The following is a 26,470-nucleotide window of genomic DNA, read 5'->3' on the forward strand; positions in this document are numbered from 1 at the left end:
CATCAGGGAGTACCCTCTGGATCCACAAACCGTCAGGAGATGAGCCCTGCGTTTGTCGGCAAAATCCTGTCCCAACCATTCCTTAGTGACAAAACTTTGCTGTAGTCTCTCAATAAAGTCGTCCCAATCATCACCAACACAGTACCTCTCTTCTGTGCTGCTAGTGGCCATGCTCACGTGGTTTAAATCCCAGTTTCTTGTTGCCAATAATATGTCCTTACTATACAGTATAAATGCACATGAGGCCCATACTTGAGAGAAGATCACTCTGTGACCAGTTACCTTTATTACCAAGACCTTGAGATAGACGGTGGGTGGAACTTCCCCTTTTATACCGGAAAGTCCAGGTTAGGAGTGTCTCCCACAAGTTCACCACCTAGTGGTCAGTGTACTCAAGGTGAACAACTTAGGTCAGCTTATGCATGGGTTACAATGACAGTTGAATACATGACACCTCCAGTGTACGCCAGAGCGGGTGTCCCATTTCATGGTGGTCTGCTGCATGCTTCACAACTTGGCCATCATGAGGGCGCAGCCCTTGCCACCAGGGATTGCGGGACCGGTTGGAGCACAGATTGCTGGGCTGGTGTGACACCCTGCAAGTCCCGGTCAATAGTCGTCAACCCAGACATGATGGCAGTAGTCTGAGTTTGTGTGGCAGCAAGCTGAGACTGTAGGACAGCAGTGTGCGCTTCCACTGCAGCACTACAACATTGGGTCGTTTCTGCCTGTGCTACAATGGAAGCCGCAACATCGGCCATCACATTCAGGGTCAGGTCTGGGTCGACATGGCCTTTTGGGAGTTAATCATCATTTCCAGCCTGGAAATCCTGGGCTCCAAGCTCTGCGCAGGGCACCGTGCAATGTTGGAGGCGGACTTCTCCATGTTCTTTGATATTGCGCGTGAACTTATCCTCCGGGGAGCTGGCAACTGAGCTACCCTTTCCCCCTGGCCTTACTGCAGCCCACTCATGCTTGGTGCCTCACCCTGTGCAAATCCCGCTGCTACACTAGACTCCAAAGAATGTGTAGAGCCAGTTTCTGAGCTGTTGTCTGTGAATGACAGATACAGTAACGCAATGTCATCTTCTCCCCCTCGTTCTCCTCCATCGCCTTGGGGACAGGCTGGGCTGTTGCTTGGTCTTGATCATCTGAAAGCAGAAAGGCACAAGAATCGGGTTACGATGAGGGTTGGGGACAAAGCAAGATATCCATGCATACAGCATCAGCAGCTTGGAAGTGAGAAGGGTTTGTGGGATGAGGGGGAAGTGGGATGTGAGAAGATTAGGAATAGGCTTACTGTTGTTGTCCCCAAAGGCTTTAACCTTACCAATTGCCACTGCCTCCATGACTTGCCGTCGAATGATTTCCAGCACTCATTCCTCCAGGTGGCTGCGGTCTTGTATGGCAGCTTGCCCCCTGCCTGTCTGTCAGTGCTCCTGACAATTATGCACCACATTGGCCTGCAAGAGACAGGGAAGTGTGTGAGTGTAGTGCAATCTGTTTGTGTGTTGTGCCTGCCACAGTTGAATAGCTGTCAGTGTGTGCAAGGTGTGTGATGTGGGTGTGAGTGTTACAGCATGATAAGGTGAAGTGAAGCTATGATTGGTGATAGATTATTGGTAGGTGAGTGCTGGGGGTGTGGTGCATTGAGCAGTGTGTGAGGCCTGTGGTGCAGATGGTGGGATATAGCATTTGCTGAAGTCTTTACTCACCTTGACCTGCCGTATGAGGACATTAAACTTCTTTCTGCACCGGATCGACCACCTGGGGATCACAGTGCTGGCCATCACATAGGTGGCTATCTCCTGCCAGAGACTTCTGGATGTATGGGCCGATGGCTTCCTGCTGCCTTGCAGGAAGAGGACATCCCGCCTGCACTCCATGGCCACCACCAGTGCCTCCAGAGTGATGTCTGAGAATCTTTGGGCTCAGTCATCTGCTTCCACTACTGTCTGCTTCCAGGTGACTTGATAATGAAGTGCTGTAGCATCATTGCATCTCTCCTTTAAATACTGTCAAACATGACTGGGAATTAGACTGGGCACAATATTGGCCCACCAGTTGAGCAGTAAGCCAATGAGCAGCGGTTTTAGCACTATAATCATGTTAATCATGAATTTTGCATGCTACTTTTGACCTGGTGCAGCTTAATACCATTGGGTCATGGCACAGCTGGTTGTCTGGCCATATCTAATTTTTAGCCCATCAATTTCAATACACATAGAATATACAGGGAGTTGTTTTCCATTGCACATGAATAGGCTTCATAAAGCTTATATAGCAATGTTATCAAAGCCCAAGTAACAGTTATTTCCAGTTGGATTTATACACCATGGTCTGGTGACTGAAACTCGTGTCAGTAGAAAAGTTGTAGACTTAGCGCCAGGCGCTAAAGCTTTAGACTGCACGCAAAATTCCTGCTCACTGCTCGAAGAAATGAGTCCTAATTCAAGTTTTAAAGCCCAGACTTATTGGTGTTACACTCAAAGGGTGTATCAGGTGCAGTCTAACCACAAGTCAGGATTGCCACAGGCTTTTTTCAGTACTTAAAGGAGAGGTTCTTCTTCATCTTCATCATCATAGGCAGTCCCTCGAAATCGAGGAAGACTTGCTTTCACTCTTAGAATGAGTCCTTAGGTGGCTGAATAGTCCAACACGAGAGCCACAGTCCCTGGCACAGGTGGGACAGACAGTCGTTGAGGGTAAGGGTGGGTGGGACAGGTTTTCCACATGTTCTTTCTGCTGCCTGCACTTAATTTCTGCATGCTCTCGATGATGAGACTCGAGGCGCTCAGCGCCCTCCCGGATGCACTTCCTCCACTTTGGGCAGTCTTTGGCCAGAGACTCCCAGGTGTCGGTGGGGATGTTGCACTTTATCAGGGAGGCTTTGAGGGTGTCCTTGTAACGTTTCCTCTGTCCACCTTTGGCTCATTTGCCATGAAGGAGTTCCGAGTAGAGCACTTGCTTTGGGAGTCTCGTGGGAGGTTCATTGATGCTGCAGAACCTCTTTCTCAGCATTGGTGACTGTGCAGCTGCCTCAGCAAGCTGCAAAGAAAAAAAAAAAGACTTGCATTTATATAGCCCCTTTCATGACCATCGGATTTCTCAAAGCCAATGAAGTACTTTTTTTGGAGTGTAGTCACACTTGTAATGTGGGAACCGCGGCAGCTAATTTGCATACAGCAAGCTCCCACAAACAGCCAAGTGATAATGACCAGATAATCTGTTTTTGTTATGTTGATTGAGGGATAAATATTAGCCAGGACACCGGGGATAACTCCCCTGCTCTTCTTCGAAAAACGTGACAGCCGAACAATGACACCTCCGACAGTGCAGCTCTCCCGCAGCACTACACTGGAGTGTCAGCCTAGATTTACATGCTCCAGTCCATGGAGTGGGGCTTGAACCATTTGACTCAGAGGTGAGTGTGCTACCCACTGAGCCACAGCTGACACTTAGGTCATGGACAAGGACAAGGAGAAGGAGCTGGAGGAATGAAGCAGCTGTACTCATGGCAAATCCACCCCCCAGGGAGAGAGCCCGCAGATTCTGTGATCAAGCATTGGAGGCATTGGCTTTCACTGTGGAGAGACAGAGGGCCATGCTCTACCCGGCCGGTGGCAGGAGGCCCTCGCCGCAAGTCTTCCGCACCACGTGGAGGGAGGTAGCATAGCACGTCTCGGCCAGCACTGTGGTCCCCAGGACCCACACACAGGGCAGGAAGAAATTTACTGACCTCACTCGGATGGCCAGGGTGAGTGAATACTTCAACAAATGCTACATACCACCATCTGAACCACAGTTTTCACACACAGCCTAAAGCACCACACCCCCAGCACTCACCCAGCAACAATCTCTACCTACTAACATTCACACCCATCTCTCACACTTGGCACACAACGACAGCTATTCAACTATGGCAGGAACATCACCCAAACACATTGCTCACTCACACACTTTCCTTTATTTTGCAGGCCAAGGTGGTGCACAACACGACGGAGCAGGAGGGCACAGGCGGGGGACAAGCCGACACCCAACCACTATCTGTGCTGGAGAATCGCGTGCTGCAGATTATTGGATGCCAGGTGGTGGGTGCCATGGCCACTGGTGACGTAGACCCCCTCGTGGACAACAATGGTATGTTCATCCCTACTCCTTCTTCTCACACCCACTTCCCCCTCACCCCACAAGCATTTCACACTTCCCAGCTAATCATGCTGTATGAACGTTATTTCTCCCTCTCTGCCCCCCCCTCCCCTCACCTTAACCCGACTCTTGTGCCTTTATGCTTTCAGATAATCAGCCAGCACCTGAGCAGCCTGTCCCAGAGGTCACTAGAAAGAGCGAGGCGGGAGAAGAGGAAGAAGAACACACCGAGTCACTGCATTCCTCATCTGCAGGCACCAGCTCAGATACTGGCACTACGCATTCTTTTGAGTCTAGTATAGTAGCAGGATCTGCACAGGGTGAGGCACCAGGGATGAGTGGGCTGCAGCAAGGCCAGGGGGAAAGGGTATCTTGGGGGCCAGCTCCCCGGAGAGCGAGTTCATGCCAACTTCTATTGCACAGATGAGAACCTCAATGGGGAGGTGTTTAGAAGAAGGGTGATGGGCATGCACACGGAGATGATATGTGCAATGGCAAGGATGCCCGAGAGCCTCCAGTCAGTGGTAAGGAGTGTGGAGAAGTCCTCCGCCAACATTACACAAGGCTCTGTGCACACCATGGAGCCCATCATTTCCAGTCTACAAAGGATGTTAGACTCCCAGAGATACCATGGCAACACAGAACTGGTGCCGCGTGTGATGGGCAATCTGGCAGCTTTCATTGCAGCACAGGTGGAAGTGACACAACGTCTGAGTGCTGTAATGCAGTCTATGCTTGGTGGCATCCAATCTCAGACAGACCTCATGCAGTCTTAGCTTGATGCCATGCAAGCTCCAGCTGCTCCCATCCTGGCTGGGTCTATCACAGTTGACCGGGGCTTTCACAGTGTTGCAACAGGCCAGCAACCTGTGCTCCACCAGATTGCTAGGGATGCTAAGGTGCTGTCCCGGGAGAGTGGCAGTGGGTCAGTGGAGCAGGAACCTGCTGTCCTCTTAGGATTACAGCATTCCTGCTCACACCACTGTCACTCCGCCATTACCCTTGTTGCTGCCTCATCCAGCCAACCCAAACTGCTGCCGTCCATGCTGAGGTAGTGCAGTCTACAGCCGGACCTTCCAGGCCAAGATCTTGTTGAGGGCATCCAGCAAGTCAATCTGATGTCTCCTACACAGACACTCAGCAGCTTTCCACCAGCCCTACTGCAGCCACTGGGCCAACACTTGGTAGGAGCACTAGAGTAAGCAAAAGCACAGTAACGAGAGGCACTAAGGGATTGCAGAAGGCTGAATAGTTAATATTTTTGTTGTAAATATGTGTTTAATGATTTTTAATAAATGTATTAAATCAGTTTGGATTCTTTTGTAGTGTGTCTCATTTCAGCTTTGCTATGGCCTGTGACAGGGATGGGGATGTTGTGAGCAAAGGGGATCAGGGGTTTAATTCATTTTAACTGCAGTCTGATGAGGTGATCACAGACCGCCCTTCCGGAAGGCCGATTGAGTGGCAGCCTCCTCCCTCGCTCCTGTTCTTCTTCCTCTTCCTCCTCTTTCTCCTCCTCCTCATCCTCCTCCTCTCCCTCTTCCTTTTCCTGAGGTGGTCTCGCAGTCCCTGGTGGCAAGGGCTGGGTGCTCATTATGACCAAGTCCTAGAGCATGCAGCAAGCCATCATGAAATGGGACACCTTCTGGGCTCCTCCCAAGCGGTCAAGGCAGTGGAACCATTGCTTCAGCAGGCCAGTGATCTGCTCGATGATGTTCCTGGTGGCGGCATGGCTCTCATTAGATGAGTGCTGGGTATGAGTGTTGGGCTTGTGGAGGGGAGTAATGAGCCGGATGGAGAGCGGAAGCCCTTGTCTCCGACTAGCCAGCAGCGAGCATGACGTGGTGGCTGGAAGAGAGCTGGCACGCTGGTCTGGCGCAGGATGAAGGCATAGTGGCTGCTGCCAGAATAGCGGGCATTGACATTGAGGATTCGCTGTCTGTGGTCACACACCAACTGCACATTAAGTGACTGGTAGCCTTTGCGATTACAGAAGATCTCAGGATTGTTATGTGGTGCCCGCAAAGCAACATGGGTGCAGTCAATGGTGCCCTGCTCCTACAGTAGAGAGCCTCTGTGACCTCACAGATGTAGCGATGGACGACGAACTGCGAGATGTTAACTATCTCTCTTGTTGCAGATTGGAAGGATCTGCTGACGAAGAGATTGAGGGCGACTGGGAGAGCCATGGTCGCCCTGGTCTGAAGCTAGAGGTCTGGTTGCAGGAGGTGGCAGAGTTCTGTGACCACCTCCTTGGTGAAGCGATGCCTCCTAATGCACTGCTCCTCACTTAATTGTAGATAGGAGATGTGCTCTCTGAATACCTCAGAGCGTAAGACCTCTTGTTGAAAGCTCTGATGGCCCTTCTCATCCCTCTGGGCACATATTGCAGTCTTTCTCGCTATCTCCACTCCCTCCAACATAGATCCTGGAGGGCAAGGATGACTGCCAGTATGTAGCTACTTTTTATTTCCCACAACATTGATACAAAATAACCTTGAAATTACTGAATGAAACTGTGGACTTTGTGAAACTGACAAGAAAGCACTGAAACTCCACTAACTTGACAGTTGCGACTCATTGCTGATGATCCCTTTAAATAACATCCCTGGAGTCGGCTTCCTGGTGTTTCACTCCAGCTCTCCCTGTTGCTGTTTACTCCAGGCACTGAGGTAGGTGGCGACAATCAATTTTGCAGATCAGGCGGTCAGTGAGCATTGCACACTCACTGACGTCACAATCAACCTGGCATTGAGGCTCCCGGCAATAACTGTTACCAGCGGCGCTGCACGCGGGGAGGGGGGCACAATTTGGCGTGCGCTGCTGGATTTGCCTCGCCCCAGCGATAATACTCTAGTGCCCCATTAGTGCCATCTGCTAGCGCTAATGGGAGGTCCTCGGGTACTGAATTTTTGCCCCAATGCAATGGTAGAAACCTTATTGTAAAATCATCAACAATATAATGCTTAGTGTAGTCAGATAAAGCTAGCCTTAAAATAATTAACTTAGGTAATATTTTATACAGTGGTTAAAGTTCTCATCTTAAATTTCTGGAAAAAAAATCTCAGTTTCTTCTTGTTTCAACTCTTCTTTGCTTGTATATAAACAATGCTCGATTTTCTGCCCATTGACTTTGTAGGAGTGTACAATCTAGCACATGGATCCATAAGTGTTGGCAGATAATTATTAAAAGCTGTAGAGCTGCCATTGACAGAAAGCATTCTACAGCAAATTCTGGGCATGGTGACAACTTTTTACGCTCTATCTAGGGAAAGGGAAAGATTACATATGATAACAGACAAGACTGTTTCAACTATAATTTAATGGGTTAACACCACAATCTTACACTGTCCTGTAGTAAAGTGCAGTTTACTTGTGTTGTAGTTTTACCTACTTTGAATCACTCGGGCCTTACATGAACTGTAGATAAGCTCCAATGAGAAATCTGGAAGTTAGTTTACTGAGGAATGACATTACTGGACCTGAAAATACTGAAAGATGATTGACTCTTTGGTTATTTGAGTAGTTTTGTACTGATTCTCTGGAGAGGCTCTGAACCTCAGTGCATGTGAAATCATTTGCTGTTGTCAGCTATTTTAAAATATGATTTCTCCGTTTCCTATTGGAATGAATAAAAAACATAGCCATGCAAGAGCTCATAAAAGAATGACATTTGCTAGCATAATATAGGTGTGTTCCAGGGGCTTTATATGCTCTTCAATCACTGCAAGACATAGCAGAGCAACCTTACTGTCATGTACCATTTATTTATAAAAGTGGTCAAGTAAATTGGCAGCCCCTTGCAAGGCATAGGTAGAACACAGCACATCTACAACCACAATGTGTGGAAGTGCTCTGATATGTTGATGTAGGTGTTACTGTTGTGCAACTGGAATCCCTGGCCTCTGCCGGATAAACCCACTTGCCACTCAGTACCCATACAAGGTGTAAAGCCTTATTAACACTATGTGAACAGAATATATTAAAGAAAGAAAGGCTTGCATTTATGTAACACCTTCCACAACCTTGGACGTCCTGAGGTGCTTTACAGCCAATGATGGACTCTTTTAAGTGTAGTCACTGTTGTAATGAAGAAAACAAGGCAACCAATTTGTGCACAGCAAAGTCCCACAAATAGCAATGCGATAATGACCAGAAAACCTGTTTTTAGTTTTGTTGGTTGAGGGATAAATATTGGCCAGGACTTCAGAGAGATCTCCATTGCTTTTCTTCAAATAGTGTCATGGGATATTTTATGTCCACCTGAGAGAGCAGATGGACCTCGGTATAATAGCTCATCTGAAAGTCTATAGTACAGCACTCCCTCAGTGCTTCACTGAAGTGTCAGCCTAGATTTTTGTGTTCATGTCCCTAGAGTGGGACTGGAACCCACAACCTTCTGACTCAGAGGTGAGAAAGCTACCTGCTGAGCCACAGTTGTCACTTAATGGGGATTCGGTCAACTAAACTAAACCTCCTGATTTTTATGAACTTTTATTTTAAAATGAAAATATGAATCAAATCCAGCTGTGGAAGAGCAGTAATCTCATCTCAACTGTACAGCATATTGATGTATCAGAACAATGCCACATGAATTTGAAGCTGCGATTTCCCCCTATTGTGAGTGCCCAATCTCAACTGCAGTATCTCAGAGAGGCAACACATAGAAGGGAAATGCAAAAAGCGGTCTCTGCTAATGAAGAGAGGAGAGGAAACTACCAGGGGGTAAATTTACTTAAGCCCTATCTCTTACATTGCCTGTAACACAGCAACATGAGGCTTGGGAGATGGCTGCTTACTGAATCTCTCAGCCACGTGCATGTGCTGCAGATAGATCCTAAATGGGAGTGGGGAATAATTGCCTTGGAAGAAAATATAAAGTAAACAATGATTTATACTATCCAACAAATTATGCTCAAAATAATACTTCCATATGCATTGTTACGTTCAGTGTATAGAAAAGATGGCGGAGACTTTCCAACTGGTAGCCAAGTGGGCATGGTATCATGCAATTAGGAGGCCCAAACAACTTTCAGGTTCAGGCCTCATTAAAATCTTCACGGTGAGCTGCAGATGCCAAACAAGCACCACAAGGAAGCTTGCTGGTCTGGCGAGGAGAAAAATTATCCACCTATTCAATGGGCTGGATTTTCGGGTTTTTGCGATTTCACCCGTTTTCGGGCACAAATCGCGGCAACATTTTTTTAAAGCGCCAGGTTAGCGTTAGCATCAGGGCACGCAACTTTTGGCAAACGGTAATGAGCGTTAACATTACCTCTGGCATTGCACAACAGATTTTGTGCGCTGGAGCCGAAACTTCCGCCCCGAAAAGAAATCGGTCCTTCTGTGCATGCGCAAATATTTTTTTTTTTAATTGCCGCTTCTGCGCATGCGCAAATTTTTTTTTTTCTTCCCGCACTTCTGGCCAGCTGTCCAATCACAAACGCTAATGCAGGCAGGGAGCGCACATGCACGGTACACCTGAGGCTGACTCAGCCATTTCAGTTTTGATTTGGATTATGGAGGATCACAGCATCATGGAGGAGGACAGACAACGGACGAAGAGGTTTACCACTGGTTAGTGCTATAGAGAGCAGATGGGCAGACTTACAAAGGAGGGTTGGAAGTAGACCCCTCCCAGCAATCTTTAAGAACATATGGAGGGAGATTGCAGAGGAGGTCTCTGTCTCCGGCACTGTTGCTCAAACTGCCGACCAGTGTTGAAAAAAATATAACGATCTGACCAGGGTCGTTAGAGTGAGTACCATTTTCATTCATGCACTCCTTCATTACTGAAATTATAAATCTGACACACTATTTGTTCTGATGCTGCTGCTGTGTCTCAGCTCTCTAAAATGCATAACACATAGGTAGGCTTAGTTTGGCACCCTATTTTCCATGAATGATCTTTACACATTATTAAGATCGCTTTCTGAGATCTCATAAGATGTTTCCATACTTCGATGTTCTCCTGATGAACCACGTCGAAATGGTGGAGTACGCTCCATAGTCCCTAGCGGTTATCAAAGTCAAAGGCCTTTAAGAGGTCAAAGAAGACCATGTACAAGGGTTAGTGCTGTTCCCTGCATTTCTCTTGCAGTTGTTGCGCTGTGAAGATCATGTCTGTTGTACCCTGTAGTGAATGGAATCTGCATTGTGACTCTGGGAGGAGCTCTTTAGCCACAGGAAGAAGACGATTAAGGAGGATTCTAGCGATGACATTCCCAGTGGCCAACAACAGGGAGATTCCTCTGTAGTTGCCGCAGTCGGATTTGTCCCCCTTTTTTAAAGATGGTCATGATTACAGCATCTCTGAGATCGCCAGGCATGCACTCCTCCTTCCAGATGAGAGAGATGGGTCTTTGCGTGGCCCAGTATTGATTTTTCTGTGCATTGCTTTTGCGTCTGTGCACATTCAGAGGCTGAACTCCAAGCCATCGTCAACATCTTCACCAAGGCGTACGAAAGCATGGGCCTTACACTAAACATCCTCCACCAACCTGACGCCACCACACAGCACTGCCCCCTGGTCATCAAAATCCATGGTCCAGCCTTGGATGACGTGGACCACTTTCCAGGAGCCTACTATCAGCAAGGGCAGACATCGACAACAAGGTCCAACACCGCCTCCAGTGAGCCATTGCAGCCTTCGGTCGCCTGAGGAAGAGAGTGTTCAAAGACCAGGATCTCAAATCTGGCACCAAGCTAATGGTCTACAGGGCTGTAATGATACATGCCCTCCTATATGGCTCACAGACGTGGACCATATAGAGTAGACACCTCAAGTCGCTGGAGAAATACCACCAGCACTGTCTCCGCAAAATCCTGCAAATCCCCTGGGAGGATTGACGCACCAACGTCAGTGTTCTCAATCAGGCCAACATCCCCAGCATCGAAGCACCGACCACACTCAACCAGCTCTGTTGGGCAGGCCACATCGTCCGCATGTCCGACATAAGACTCCCAAAACAAGTGCTCTACTCGGAAAACCTGGGGATGGCAAGCGATCCCCAGGTGGGCCGAGGAAACGTTTCAAGGTCACCCTCAAAGCCTCCTTGATAAAGTGCAACATCCCCATCGACACCTGGGAATCCCTGGCCAAAGACCACTCTAAGTGAAGGAAGAGCATCCGGGATGGCGCTGAGCACCTTGAGTCTCGTCGCCGAGAGCATGTAGAAAACAAGCACAGGCAGCGGAAGGAGTGTGCAATAAACCAGATTCCCCATCTACCCTTTCCTTCAACGACTGCCTGTCCCACCTGTGACAGAGACTGTAATTCCCGTATTGGACTGTACAGTCATTGGCGAACACACTTTGAGAGGAAGCAAGTCTTCCTCGATTTTGAAGTACTGCCTATGATGATGATGATTATGAACCACATGCAGCTTACAAGGCCCTTAAACAGAGGACTGTATTAAATTCACACAGTATGGTATAAGTGCTTTGGTGGCTATCTATGTATGCCACAAGAGCAGATGGACCCTCTGGTAAGCATTCCCATTTTCATCTTTGCAGGCAAAGAAGTCCCATAACCGCCGGGAGTAGCAGCGGACAGTCGGTGCTCGTGCTCACACCCTGCCACTAACTGACGTGGAGGAGCATGTGGCAGGCCTCATCGGTGTCTCCGGTCGGGTAACTGCCACTGAGGGTGCTGACTCCCTCTTGGATACTGAGGGTAAGTCCTGGGCTGGATTGGGGCAATGTCCTGCAGTGTCTGTGGACTATATATAATGCAGTCGCGGCGGCCCTTCAAATGAGCCAGTGTTATGTGACCTTCCTCATGTCACCCTGCCCCCTCCGCTGCTGCTAACCACTTGTCTATTGCTTTCTACTTCCAGATGAAGAGTCACAGGCGCCGCATGCCTCTTATGAACCTTCCACATCGGGCCATCATGTGGGGGAGGAAGAGGAAGAGAACAGTGAGGAGCCAACTGTGGGGGTGGAGGGGGTGCAGGTGCACTCCACACCTTTTTTGGCACTGGGAACATGTCGTCCGAGGATGATCGCACATTCTCGGGCTTTGATACATCCGAGGCTCCTGGGGCTACTAGTGGCATGCAGCAATGCAATTCTGGGGTTGAATCCCATATGCCGTGTCTCCGGAGGGTGAGTCAGCAAAGTCGGTCTGCTGACAGACAGGCAGACACAGAACTGGACATGGTGGCACTGTCCAGGGAGAGTGTCCAGCTTGCCCGACAGCTCCTTGATGACCTGGGTAGGATTCCCGTGAGTATCAAGAAGCTCACTGCGACCATTATGGAGGTAGGGTCGCAGATTGTCGTTGCGAGCCGTGAAACCTGCGAGGCTGTCAATGCCCACGTATTACTGACGGCCTCCATCAGTGACATTGGAGTCCCCAGTGACTGGCGACACCGAGCAAGAGGCTCACCAGTCAGAAACCAGGACTTCCATACCCTGAGCTTCTCCGGTTCATCCCCACATGGCGTCTCCAATATCTCTCCCCCCAATACAGCAGGACTCTGGCCGCCTTGCTGCACAAACGAGTGCCACTTTGGGTAGGGGAGCAGGTGAGGGAGGGGGCTAGGGGTAAGGATAGTGGGGGAGGGGGGGGGAACACCCGGTGCTAAAATACATTGGGGCAGGGATTGTTGTGTTGTTGTTTTATTAAAGTTTTAAATGTTTTAAATTATGTTAATTAAGTTATACAAATTCACAATGTTTATTAAAGTTTGTTTCAATGTTTATAAAGTTCTTTTACATTTTTGATAAAATCTGTTGTTTACCTTAACCATTCCTGTGTAATGTCTCATTTCAGAATAACAGGGGGAATAGTCAACATGGTGGGATAGAGTGGCCAGGCAACTCTCAAACATGCCGTTCACTCTTCAAGCAAAGCGTTGAATTATGAACTGCTGACGTAAGGCTATTGCAGCGACAACATTTCCGCGATGCCTCCCCTATGGTAGTGGTGGGGGCGGTGCAGGCATGGGTTCCCCCCCCAGGTTCCTCTTCCTCATCTTCCTCCGCCTCCTCCTCCTCCCCTCTCTCCTGAAGTGCTCCTGCAATCCCCATTGGCAATTCCTGTCCCTTCATGATGGCTAAGTTGTGTAGCATGCAGCACACCACAATGAACTCAGAGACTTACTGAGGGGAATATTGCAGGCATCGGATGTGCTGTTTGAGCACTCCAATTGTCTGTTCGACGATGTTGCATGTGGCTGCATGGCTCTCATTATAGCGATGCTCGGCTTCTGTCTGAGGGTTCCGGAGTGGGGTCATGAGCCAGGTGGCGAGGCCGTAACCTTTGTCCTCCAGTATTGAACTCTGGCCTTGTGGTTGACGCTGGAACAGGACGGGGACACTGCTCTCACGCAAGATGAAAGCATCATGGATGCTTCCTGGATATTGGGCATTGACTGCCATGATGCACTGAGTATGGTCGCAGACGATCTGTACGTTCATGGACTGGAATCACTTTCGGTTTTGGTAAACCTCTGGATTGTGTAAAGGTGCTCGCAGGGTGATGTGCACACAGTCAAAGGCACCCTGAACCTTGGGAAAGCCAGAAAATCATCCAAAACCTACAGCTCTCTCATTCTGGGCCTCCTTGATTATTGGAAAGTTTATGAAGTCCATCCTGCCTGCATACAATGCAGTAGTCACCTGGCGAATGCAGCAATGGGAGATGGAGCATATGTCCCCTGCTGATGCCTGAATGGAGCCGGAGGCATAAAAGGCAAATGCTGCAGTCACCTTCACCTTGACGGGCAGTGCAGTCCTGTTGCCGCTGGTAGGCTGTAGGTCTCCCTTTATGAGCTGGCGTATCTCTGTCAGCACTTCTTTTTGGAAGTGCAGCCTTCTACTGCACTGTGCCTCAGAGAGCTGCAGGTATGAGTGTTGTTCCCTGTAAACTCGTTGGGGGTAAGGCCTCCTCCCCATACATCTGCAACCTCTTCAATTATATTCAAAATGATCATCAATAAGCCTTGCAGCTCGATGCCGTATAAATATAGCAGCCAGGAATAATGGCTGACATAATATAGCCCCCATCTTTTAAAATGTCCTGAAATGTCCTTTATCAACTGACATAAAACTTCATTATGAAAACGCAGCCTTCTTTTCCCAATCCTTTGACAGCAATGGCTACTATATAATTGGCTTATGTCCCAAGACAATGACAGAAGGTTAGTGAACCTTCTAGAAATTGCACACGTATGCAAGATTCTTCAGAACAGTTTGCACCTGGCTGTGCCTTTCCCTACCCCTCCACTCAACTTTCACTAGTTGAAGAAAATGGAATATTAAAAATGGGTATGCAGATCATAAAGATCTTGGGTTTAACCCACTTGCCTGTGCGATGTTTGCTGATCTCAGTCAGCTTTGAAGAGAAGAAAATAGCCCAGTAATGTCAATGAATGGAGCAACATCTGTTTGACAGAGTCATCCATAAACAAATGAAAAAGTTTGCTCAGAACTGAAAATTTAACAACATATCATTAGTCACTAAAGCAAGGTCAAAGGTGACATTATCTATTCCTTCCAGATGCCAAAGATATACTCAGGATTTGAGTTACAGAAAAAAAGATCAGCACTGCCGTAAGCTTTTACATTTTTATTAACTTGACCAATGTTATTATATGCTTACAAAACAACATTAAACTTATCTATCCTGCGCTTTGAAGATGGCGCTGTTTGCTGGCAGGTACCCGCACAGATGCTAAATCGGGCGAAATGCTCGAAAGTTCCGCCCGGGGCACTAGCACAGCTTTGCCTGATGAGTGACGTCATCGAAACGCTGAAAACATCGTGTGGGCTTTAAATTTTAGTGCCGATGCAAAACCACTACCGAAAGTTCCGCCCGGGTTTATGCGCCCTGCCCAGGCACTAAACAGCGAGCAAATGAGCTGAAAATCCAGCTATTGCAATCAGATGGCTAAGGCCTGTTGGTGGACCGCTCCTGCTCCTTCTGGTCACACAAAAATCTTACCTTTTTGGAGTGGCCTCCTTCAAGGATTGTTGCTTAGGCCTCAACACCTGGATTTAATGGGCTGGTGTGCGCCACACGTGCTTCATCCATCCTGACTTGACAGTTGCAATCAAGGCCCTACAACAGGCATAGGACCCCAATTTGCACATTGGAATCGTCTTCAAATTTGGATTTTCAAAAAGCATTTGATAAGGTGGCACACGAGAGGTTATTACACAAAATTAGTCATTTTCGGATTGGCAAGCTGTAATTAGTGGGGTACCGCAAGGATCAGTGCTTGGGCCTCAGCTATTCACAATCTATATCAATGATTTGGATGAGGGGACTGAGTGCAATCTATCCAAGTTTGCTGACAATACAAAGTTAGGCGGGAAAGGAAACTGTGAGGAGAATGCAAGGAGGCTGCAAAGTGATATAGACAGGTGAAGTGATTAGGCAAGCACATGGCAGATGGAATATAATGTGGAGAAGTGTGAAGTCACTTTCGTAGGAAAAATAGAAAAGCAGAATATTTTTTAAAAGGTGAGAGATTAGGAAATGTTGATGTTCAGAGGGACCTGGGTGTCCTTGTACACGAATCACAGAAAATTTATGTAATAGACCTGCCCCTAGTGGACTACTGCTCCACCTAGTGGACTACTGATGTACTGCAACTACTGATGTAAATAATAAAGGATCATGTGGCAAGGTCACATGATGAGAGTTTTATGTGTAAGAGCCATCTTGTAGAGTGTGTTTCTTAGTGATGTCATAAGAATATATCACATTGGTGATGAGGATAGGATTTCTGAATTCCCTCGTTGAAATTTTTATTGGTGGATAATCCAGCCAACTGACAAGAGACTTTGAGAGGTTCTTTGTTTTGCAAAACAGTTAAAATCCAAGGTAAATTTCAAGCACGCTTGACTGAACTGTTGACATTGCCAGAGTCCAGATGACCATGCCTATGGGAACAATAGGGTGCTTGGGTAAGTTCCATCATGACCAAGAAACTTTCTGAGCATATGTAGAGCAGCTAGAAATGTTTTTCACTGCAAATAGTATCGTCAAAGTCCCCGATCATGAAAACCGTATCCGGACGAGTTTAGAAAGGAAATGGGCTATTTTCTTGACTGAAGCAGGCCCTGAGGTGTATGAAACCTTGAAAAATATGCTTGTTTCCATCAAACCGAAGGATACGCCACTGACGGAGATTCAGCACTACAATCCTAAGCTTCTAGAAATTGCTGAAAGTTATCGTTTTAGAAAATGAAATCAATTAATTGACGAGGGTATCAGTGAGTACATTGTAATTTTAAAAAAGCTATCCATTCACTGTCATATCGGAAACTTTCAGGACCGAGCATTGCGTGACCACTTCGTTTGTGGGATAAAAAATGAAGCAATCAGAAAAAGTTGTTGACAACCCCGAACTTGACTTTTTATTTAGCTTGTCAGACAGCTATGTCGATGGAGATGGCGACCAATACTCCCAAGAATTTTGCACCATTTCCAGTCATCAGACAACCGAGGTGAGTCGCCTGCAGGTTAAAAATAAAAGGCAGTTGGGCCCTAAGGCCTCAGCAACTGGCCAAGGTAACAGCGCATTGAAGTCGGTGTCTGGGACAACACATTGCTCAAAGCTGTCCATATGCGAAAGTAGAGTGTTTCTACTGCAAGAAAACAGAGTATCTTGCGAAGGCATGCTGACTGAACAGCAAACCAAAGTTCCATGCTAGAAGTAGAAATCGCCATACACTATATAGCATTGAAGATAAGCAACAGAACGAGGAGGTTCTGGAGATAAATGTCACCAGGAGCACAAGGGTATCTAACAGCGATTTGCAAAGTATCGTCATCCAAGTAGATATTGCAGGAACCAGGATACCCATCGAAATCAACAAAGGTGCATCCATGAGTGTAGTACCAGAATCGCTATATCTCGACATGTTGAGTGATTTTCAACTGGACAAATCGAAGATAGAGCTGCAAGACTACACAAGAGAGCAAATCCCTGTTGTAGGATGTATCACCATACCAGTGAAATACAAGGATCAGTTTCAGAACTTGCCTCTCATAGTAGTGGCAGGAGACAAGCCTGCCTCGATAGGTAGAAATTGGTTGGGATCACTGAATCTGGATTGGAATGAGATTTTTTGTATGGAAACTAAATTTGCATCGAAAAATGAAGTCATCAAGCAGTATCTGAAGGTGTTCCATGAAACAGGCAGTCTGATCCAAGGATTCAAGGTGAGTGTCAGAGTGCAGAAGGATGCAAGACCAGTATACTGCAAGTCACATACCGTACCATACGCACTCGAGGAGAAAGTTGAGCAAGAACTCAAAAGACTAGAAACTGAGAACATTATCTCTAAGGTAGATCTAAGTAATGTTGATCACAGTAATGCTATATCCAGGTTGCCAATCCATCACAAATTATACACAATAGGGAAGAAATTTTCTATTTTTCATACATTGATGAACTGCCAGTCACAGCTGAAGAAATTAGTAGAGCACCAAATGTGACCCAGTTATGTCAAAGGTGTATGATTACATAGCAAATGGATGGCCAAACCAGGTAGCAGAGGAAGATATTCATCCATTCTTCGTTCATAGTAATGAATTATCAGCGGACAAAGATTGTATCATGTGGGGTGCAAGAGTAGTTATTCCAAATAAGTTCAGGTCAAAATTGTTCGCAGAGCTTCATGATCAGCACCTGGGAATGTGCTTGACCAAGAGTTTTGCATGCAGTTACGTCTGGTGGCCAGGTTTGGATAAAGATATAGAGTACATCGTTAGTCAGTGTACAACATGTCAGTTGGTAAGTAAGAAACCACCATCAGTATCACTACAGTCATGGAAATGGCTTCCAAGGATGTGGCAAAGGACATCAAGCTGGAAGGATAACAATTGTTCAAATGATTGATAGTCATTCGAAGTGGGTAGAGATGTTTCCGATATGGAAATTAACAACAAGTAAACAACAAGTAAAAAGACAATTTACGAAGATTGTTTTATTCATATGGCCTCCCAGAAGAAATTGTATCTGATAATGGGCCTCAATTTTGTTCAGAAGAATTTAGAAACATAGAAACATAGAAACATAGAAAATAGGTGCAGGAGTAGGCCATTCGGCCCTTCGAGCCTGCACCGCCATTCAATGAGTTCATGGCTGAACATGCAACTTCAGTACCCCATTCCTGCTTTCTCGCCATACCCCTTGATCCCCCGAGTAGTAAGGACGACATCTAACTCCTTTTTGAATATATTTAGTGAATTGGCCTCAACAACTTTCTGTGGTAGAGAATTCCACAGGTTCACCACTCCCTGGGTGAAGAAGTTTCTCCTCATCTCGGTCCAAAATGGCTTACCCCTTATCCTTAGACTGTGACCCCTGGCTCTGGACTTTCCCAACATTGGGAACATTCTTTCTACATCTAACCTGTCTAAACCCATCAGAATTTTAAACATTTCTATGAGATCCCCTCTCATTCTTTTGAACTCCAGTGAATACAAGCTCAGTTGATCCAGTCTTTTTTGATATGTCAGTGCCGCCACCCCGGGAATCAGTCTGGTGAACCTTCGCTGCACTCCCTCAATAGCAAGAATGTCCTTCCTCAAGTTAGCAGACCAAAACTGTACACAATACTCCAGGTGTGGCCTCACCAAGGCCCTGTACAACTGTAGTAACACCTCCCTGCCCCTGTACTCAGGATGACTTGCTTCCACGCCAAAAAAGGATGAGTTCACAGGTGTTTCAATGAAGGACCTAATATCCCAGATCCCGAACTACATCCTGAAGGGTGGAAGATGCCTGTCCGTGGATTTTTTTAATGTGTGGTGGCCGTTGTACACCAGCCACCACACGGGCTTGACAGAGCCAGGTCTTGGTCCAGTGGCAAGGGTTATCCAAGACGACTGGAGACCTGCTCTGCTGCACGGACCTAGTGCGCACACATATCGCAGTGTGGGCTGGTCCGTGCTGCCCCTGGGCCCCTGGCCCCAAACTCACGCCTCTCCTGGGCCCCGATCATGTTCCTCTGGGCTAGTGGCTATGTTAATTACAGAGTGTGTGCCGGAGTGGCTTCATTACAATGGGGTTGAAAGGAAGGCGCGCGCTACCTCGTCCCACACAAAGGGACTTGTCTAACCATACAAATGGTGTCCAACAGTAAAAACCTGAATTGACTGCGCATGCACAGTCTTTATATCACTGAGACTATTCCACTTGTCTCAATATACAGGGGAGATTACTGATGTTTATGCTATAATCATCAGTAGCCTCCCCTGTATATTGATGGGACAAACCAACTGGCGGACCCCCTGAAATCTTCTCGCGGACTCCGAGGAGGCCATGGACCACCGGTTGAGAACCCATGCTCCAGGACACCACCATGGATTTATTCACATCATGGACCAAAAATATTCAACTACTATATTAACTCTCATACCCACTGTACTTTAAAAAAAAAATCAGTTGGCACTGGGAGTACAAACAATACCCAACTGAATTTTTCCCCACCAGGATAGGGGTAATGAAAGACCCCAAGTTGGGGGCTGACCTACATGTAATGTACATGATGCCTTAACAAAACATTAATAACACACACAACAAATCTGTGGGCCTTTATCAATTTCATAATCATTAACGGCCAATATCTCATTCTCAAAGTAGCAATTAGAAACATAGAAACATAGAAAATAGGTGCAGGAGTAGGCCATTCGGCCCTTCTAGCCTGCACCGCCATTCAATGAGTTCATGGCTGAACATGCAACTTCAGTACCCCATTCCTGCTTTCTCACCATACCCCTTGATTCCCCTAGTAGTAAGGACTTCATCTAACTCCTTTTTGAATATATTTAGTGAATTGGCCTCAACAACTTTCTGTTCATGAGCAGAAATATAAGAAGTAGGAACAGCAGTAGGTCATCTAGCCCCTTGAGCCTGCTCCGCCATTCAATAAGATCATGGCTGATCTGGCCGTGGACTCAGCTCCACTTACCCACCCTCTCCCCGTAAATGGTGTGAAACATACCAAAGTTCTATTGCACCACCCTGCTTCAAATGGTGCAGTAGAACACACAATACAAATTGTAAAATGTGCCCTCATCAAGCAAACGTTGGGTGCAAATCCGACGAAACAGCCATTGTCATTGGACCTGAAATTAGCAAATTTTCTAATTACTTATCGTAATACTCCTCATACAACTACTGGTAGAACACCAGTGGAGTTGTTTCTCAAATGACAGCCACGAATCAGGTTCTCATTATTAAATCCAAACTTGGCACAGTCAATAGAAGAGAAACAATTAAGACAGAAAGAGAATCATGATAGAGGTAGAGTAATAGAGAGAAGTATGAAATTGAATCAGAAGGTGAGAGTGAAGAACCGTCACCATAAATGAGTAAAGTGGTTACCAGAAAGAGTAGTGAAGATATGTGGCCCTCGCACATATTTGGTCAAGATGTTTAATCATGGAAAGGTTAGGTTTGTTCACATTGATCATGTTTTACCTACAGATGTGGAGGAGTCTAAAGTTGGAATGATTTGATTATTTCTGATGAGTCAGATAGTTTTATTACAAATAGAGTACCAGTAGAAAATCCTACATCAGATGTACTAAAAATAAGTCCAAGATAAAGTCAGAATTTAAATCTGAGTCTGAGTCAGAAAGACAAACAGTCTGAAGTAGTAGAAAGTCCAAATGTAGATCAAGGCTTGCACTTGGAAAAAAACTCTCCTCAGCCTCGGCCTAGAATGAATCTATGTTTGAGATCATGTTTGGAACGTTCTGTTTGAGAGTGAAAATATCCTCTCCAAAACAGAAAACCAGTGGTTAAGTTTGATTTGTAAATATCGAAAAATAAGTCCATATCTTTTGTTGTGTATACCATGTAAGTTATGTATAATGATTATTTTGTTATTACACTTTCCCCTCCTTAATGAAGAAGTAATAGAGCTCCCCATAGTGGACTACTGCTCCACCTAGTGGACTACTGATGTATTGCAACTACTGATGTAAATAATAAAGGGTCATATGGCAAGGTCACATGATAACAGTTTTTCTGTGTAAGAGCCATCTTATAGAGTGCGTTTGTTAGTGATGTCATAAGAATATATCATAATTAACATGCAGGCAAGCAATTAGGAAAACAAATGGTAAGTTAGCCTTCATTACAAATGGATTAGAGTATAAGAAGCACAAAGGATCATAAATAGAGGCATAGAGTACAAAAGCAATGAAGTTCTGATGAACCTTTCTAAAACACTGGTTCGGCCTCAGCTGGAGTATTGTGTCCAATTCTGGGCACTGCACTTCTGGGGAGCTGGCACTTGCCCTGTTCCTGCCCTGGCTGCAGGCCACTCATGCTGATTTCTCACCACATGCAGATCCCACAGCTAATCTACCCTCTAAAGTACGCGGATTGTCAGCACATGAGCTCGAGTGATGGTGCGTCTTCAGCATCACTGCCTTATTCCTCTTGCAGTTCCTGCTCCTCCACCAGTGCATGGCCAGGTTGCAGGTCTTGCTTATCTGAAAGAAGAAAGGCACAGGGTGGGATTGTAGTGAGGGGACTGGGGGTGAAAGCAAGAGGTGCATACTTACAGCATCTGCTGCTTGTAAATCAGAAGGGATTGTTCGATGAGGGGAAGTAGGATGTGACAAGGAGAATTGTTTCAGCCTGCCGCTGGTCATATACTCAGCGATAGCCACTCCAATAATCTCCAGCACCGACTCTGCCACAGGTGTACGGTTATGCAGCCTTACCTGTCTCAGTGCAGGTAGCCCCTGCTGCCTCCAAATATGAGCCACTTTGTCCTGCAATAGAGAGGGAAGTGTGTCAGTGAGTTGTGCTAGCTTTAAGTGGTGCTAGCTTCGCACGAACTTGGACCCCCTGTTACTATTATTTAAATTAGCAGGCAGCTTAAATGGAAAGGAACAGATGTGGGTAAATCGCGCATTGCGATCCAGGTACCGGTTTTTTGGCCTTGTCCAATTTCTAGTCCATAAAATTCTTAAGGGGCTTGACAGGGTAGATGCTGTGAGGATTTTTCCCCTGCCTGGGGAGTCTAGAAGTAAGGGTCACAGTCTCAGAATAAGAGGTCGGCCATTTAGGACTGAGATGAGAAGAAATTTCTTCACTCAAATGGTTGTGAATCTTTGGAATTCTCTATCCCAGAGAGCTGTAGATGCTCAGTCATTGATTCAAGACAGACATCAATTGATTTTTGGATACTAAGGGAATCAAGAGATATGGGGATAGTGCGGGAAAGTGGAGTTGAGGTAGTAGATCAGCCATGACCTTATGTGATTTTCTGACTGTGACAAAGATAAACTATCCCTCCTCATCCTTCTCGACCTGTCTGCAGCCTTTGACCCGGTTGACCACTCCATCCTCCTCCAACACCTCTCCATTGTTGTCCAGCTGGGACTATACTCGCCTGGTTCCTTTCTTATCTATCTAATCCTAGCCAGAGAATCAACTCCAATGGCTTCTCTTCCCGCTCCCACACCATTAAACTTTGGTGTTCCACAAGGATCTATCCTTGGCCCCCTCCTATTTCTTATCTACATGCTGAGATGAGTGACATCATCCGAAAACACAGTGTCAGTTTCCACATGTACACTGATGACACCCAGCTCTACCTCACCACCCACCTCTCTCATAGAATCATAGAAATGTACTCAATACCTCCACTGTCTCTATATTGTTAAATGGATGATCTGACATTCAGTACCGGAGAAGCAGAAATTTCCTCCAACTAAATGTTGGGAATACCATTGCCTTCGGTCCTCACCACAAGCACCATGCCCTAGCCATTGACTCCCAAGACTCTTCCTGGCAACTATCTGAGGCTGAAGTAGACTGTTCGTAACCTTGGTATTTAACCCCGCGATGAGCTTCAGATCACATATCCGTGCCATCACAAAGACCGCCTAGTTACACCTCTCTAACTTTGCCCGACTCCATCCCTGCTTTAGCTCACCTGCTGCAGAAACCCTCATCCATGCCTTTGTTACCTCTAGACTTGACTATTCCAATGCACTCCTGGCCAGCCTTCCACTTTCTACCCTCTGTAAATTTGAGGTCATCCAAAACTTTGCTGCCTGTGTCCTAACTCGCACCAAATCCCATTCACCTTGTGCTCACTGACCTACATTAGCTTCCGATTAAACAATGCCTCAATTTTAAAATTCTCATCCTTGTTTTCAAATCCCTCTATGGCCTCGCCCTTCCCTATCTCTGTAATCTCCAGCCCCACAACCCTCTGAGATATCTGTGCTCGTCTAATTCTGGCCTCTTGAGCATCGCTGATTATAAACGCTCAACCATTGGTGGCCGTGCCTTCAGCTGCCTAGGCTCTAAGCTCTGAAATTCCCTCCCTAAACCTCGCTCTTCTCTCTTTCCTCCTTTAAAACCGTCCTTAAAACCTACCTTGTCACCTGCCCTAATATCTCCTTATACAACTCGGTGTTTTATAATGATCCTGTGAAGCACATTTTACTACATTAAAGGCACTATATAAATACAAGTTGTTGTTATTTGAATGGTGGAGCAGGCTTGAAAGGCCGAATGTCCTACTCCTGCTCTATTTTTTATGTTCTTATGTTCCACCTTTTATTGGGGGCATAACTGAAGACATAAAGGGGCCAAAACTATCCTATTCTGCGCCTCCCGTTAGCACCACCGGGGTCACTAAAATGGCACGAAACAGTTTTCGCCCGGCGGGGGGGGGGGGGGGGGGGGGTGTTACTGGTTCCCGTGAAATTGCGCGGGAGTTCTGGAGAGGTGCGAACATGGTAGCGCAGTGCCGGGCCCCGTTAGTAGCAGGCAGCCGCGCCTCTCTGCGCAGTGACCCCTTTCTGTCCCTTGGCGGAAATTGCCTAGCGCCCCGTGAGGCTGTCATGGGCAATGCCCGCTCCAGCTTCACAGGTCGCGAACCGGGCTGACCTCCACTCCCGGGATGGAAGTTAAAGGAGGGGTGTGCTGCGCGCCGCCATTTCTTTCTTCAGCCGACTCACGGGTCGGCCCGAGCTCCAGCGATGTCGTACAGTCTGGACCGCGACGGTGCAGTCCGGCACTCTGTTTAGGTGCCGCACTGTGGCCATGGCACCACACAGCCCTGATTGCCCAGTGGAGGCCATCAAAGGGCCTGCAGAGCTCGCAGCTATAACTGAAGTGAAGGGGCGTTGAAATGCATCAGCGTTACATGGAGAAGCTGCGTAGTGCCCCGGACTCCACCCAAACAGTAAGTGGAGTGCACAACATTGTGCTCCATGTATCCTACATGGCTACTGTTGGTACTATCTCAAGGTGTAAGGTGTGCCACAAGAGGGCACAGCAGTAGGAGACTTGTAGGTTACCTGTATAGGTGTGCCTGGCCTAGTATAAAAGGCAGCCCACCAGGTGTGATCCTCACTCTGGAGTTAACGAATAAAGGACTAAGATCACTACAGTGCAAGTACAACACACTGCCTCGTGGAATCATTACTAGAGCGTCTAAGGGCACAACAATTGTCGACGAGATTACGAACTTTCATGCGAAAATAGCTACCCTTGGTACGTTGCAGCAGTTCGCCGATGGTGATGATTGGGATGCCTTTGTGGAGAAGCTCGAACATTTCTTCACAGCAAATGACCTGGCAGGAGACGACCCGGCCACACTGACTGATAAGCGGCGCGCTATCTTGCGAACCAGTTGTGGGCCCAACGGCTATCGCCTCATCAGCGACTTGCTGGCACCAGCGAAGACAACGACCAAGACGTACAAGGAGCTCGTAATCCTGATCCACGAGCAACTCAAGCCCAAGGAGAGCATCCTCACAGCCAGAAACTGGTTCGATATCCACCGACGGCCCAAAGGCCAGGAAATCGCGGAGTATGCCGCAGACCTCAGGAGGCTGGCGGCACCGTGCGAGTTCGGCACCCACCTCAACGAAGCGCTGCGGGACATTTTTGTAATTGGAATTGGCCATGAGGGCCTTCTTCATAAGCTACTGTCAGCGGATACCACAGTCACACTGCAGAAGGCTATCTCTGTGAGCCAGTCATTCATGACCTCGACCTGCAGCTCTAGGCAGATGACTCACCCTCAGGACTCAAACCCGACAGGTACTGTGCACAGAGTGGCGCCGTTTAGAGGCTGGACTGTAGAGCACGAACCCTCTCAGGGAAGAGAGAACAGGCCCCCGAGTCCCTTAACTCAGAGTCTGCCGAGGGGGGCTAATCGAGTAACACCATGCTGGCGTTGTGGAAGGAATCACAGGGCTCACCAGTGCCGCTTTAAAGACTATGTATGCAAAGGCTGCAGCACAAAGGGCCACCTCCAGCGAATGTGTAATATGACTCACTGCGTCGATGAAGAGTCTGCAGAAGGCCAGGAATCCAGAGCGGATTATGAATCGATAGGCAGAAAGGCAGCCCAGCCCCACGGGGAGGTACATAGCATGTTTCCCTGCACCACCGAGTGTTCCCTGCTGAAGATGGAAGTCGAGATCGATGGCGTTCCAGTCTTCATAGAAGAGGACACGAGGGTGAGCCAATCAGCGATGAATCAAGAAGCCTTTGAGAGTCTATGGGACAATCAAGCTGAGCCAAGTTGGCCCCGGTTCAGGCAAAACTGCGCACCTACACCGATGAAATCATCCCAGTCGTTGGTAGTGCGGATGTAAAGGTACTCCACAATGGCGCGGTGCACAAGTTACCTCTGTGGATTGTTGCAGGTGATGGCCCAACTCTGCTTGGCAGAAGGTGGATGGAGAAGATCCATTGGAAGTGGGAAGACTTCACCCCTCCAGCGATCGACGTCCTCTGCGCTCAGAGGCAAAGCAAGCCCTCACCTGAGGGTGGACCCAGCACCGGAGAGCAGACCAGTATGGCACCCGAGTCACAGACTGGTCAGCACGACTGCGTGGAGATGATCCAGCTGAGACGACCTGAACGCACCTTCCAGGCTCCAGTGGCAGGACTCCGGAGGAAGAAAATTGGATCCAGAGGCGACTTCCCAGCTTCGGAGGCAGAACCCGGGGAGAAGATGATCACCGCAGTCGACATCGTGGATGGAGAAAAGATGGCGCCCTAACCACGAGGTGATGCGCTGAAGACAAAGATGGCGGTGGCCAGACCACGAGGTGCAGCGCTGATGGAGCAACACGTGGCACCAAACGGAGAAGCGGATTGGGGTAAAGAAAGCAAGGCTCTCTGAAAGGAGGCCTGCACCCCACTACAATTAAAGGGACTGTTCCACACACTCAAGCAATGTAATAGCAACTGTAAGTCAGAGACAAAATGTGTAACTGATCAGTAAAATGTGTAACTGATAATCTGAATTGTGTACATGCAACCAGCGAGGAAAAGTCACGCAATTATGTAAAATGTGTAACTGT

Source organism: Pristiophorus japonicus, chromosome 4 (assembly GCF_044704955.1).
Source record: "Pristiophorus japonicus isolate sPriJap1 chromosome 4, sPriJap1.hap1, whole genome shotgun sequence".
Taxonomy (NCBI): Eukaryota; Metazoa; Chordata; class Chondrichthyes; family Pristiophoridae; genus Pristiophorus; species Pristiophorus japonicus.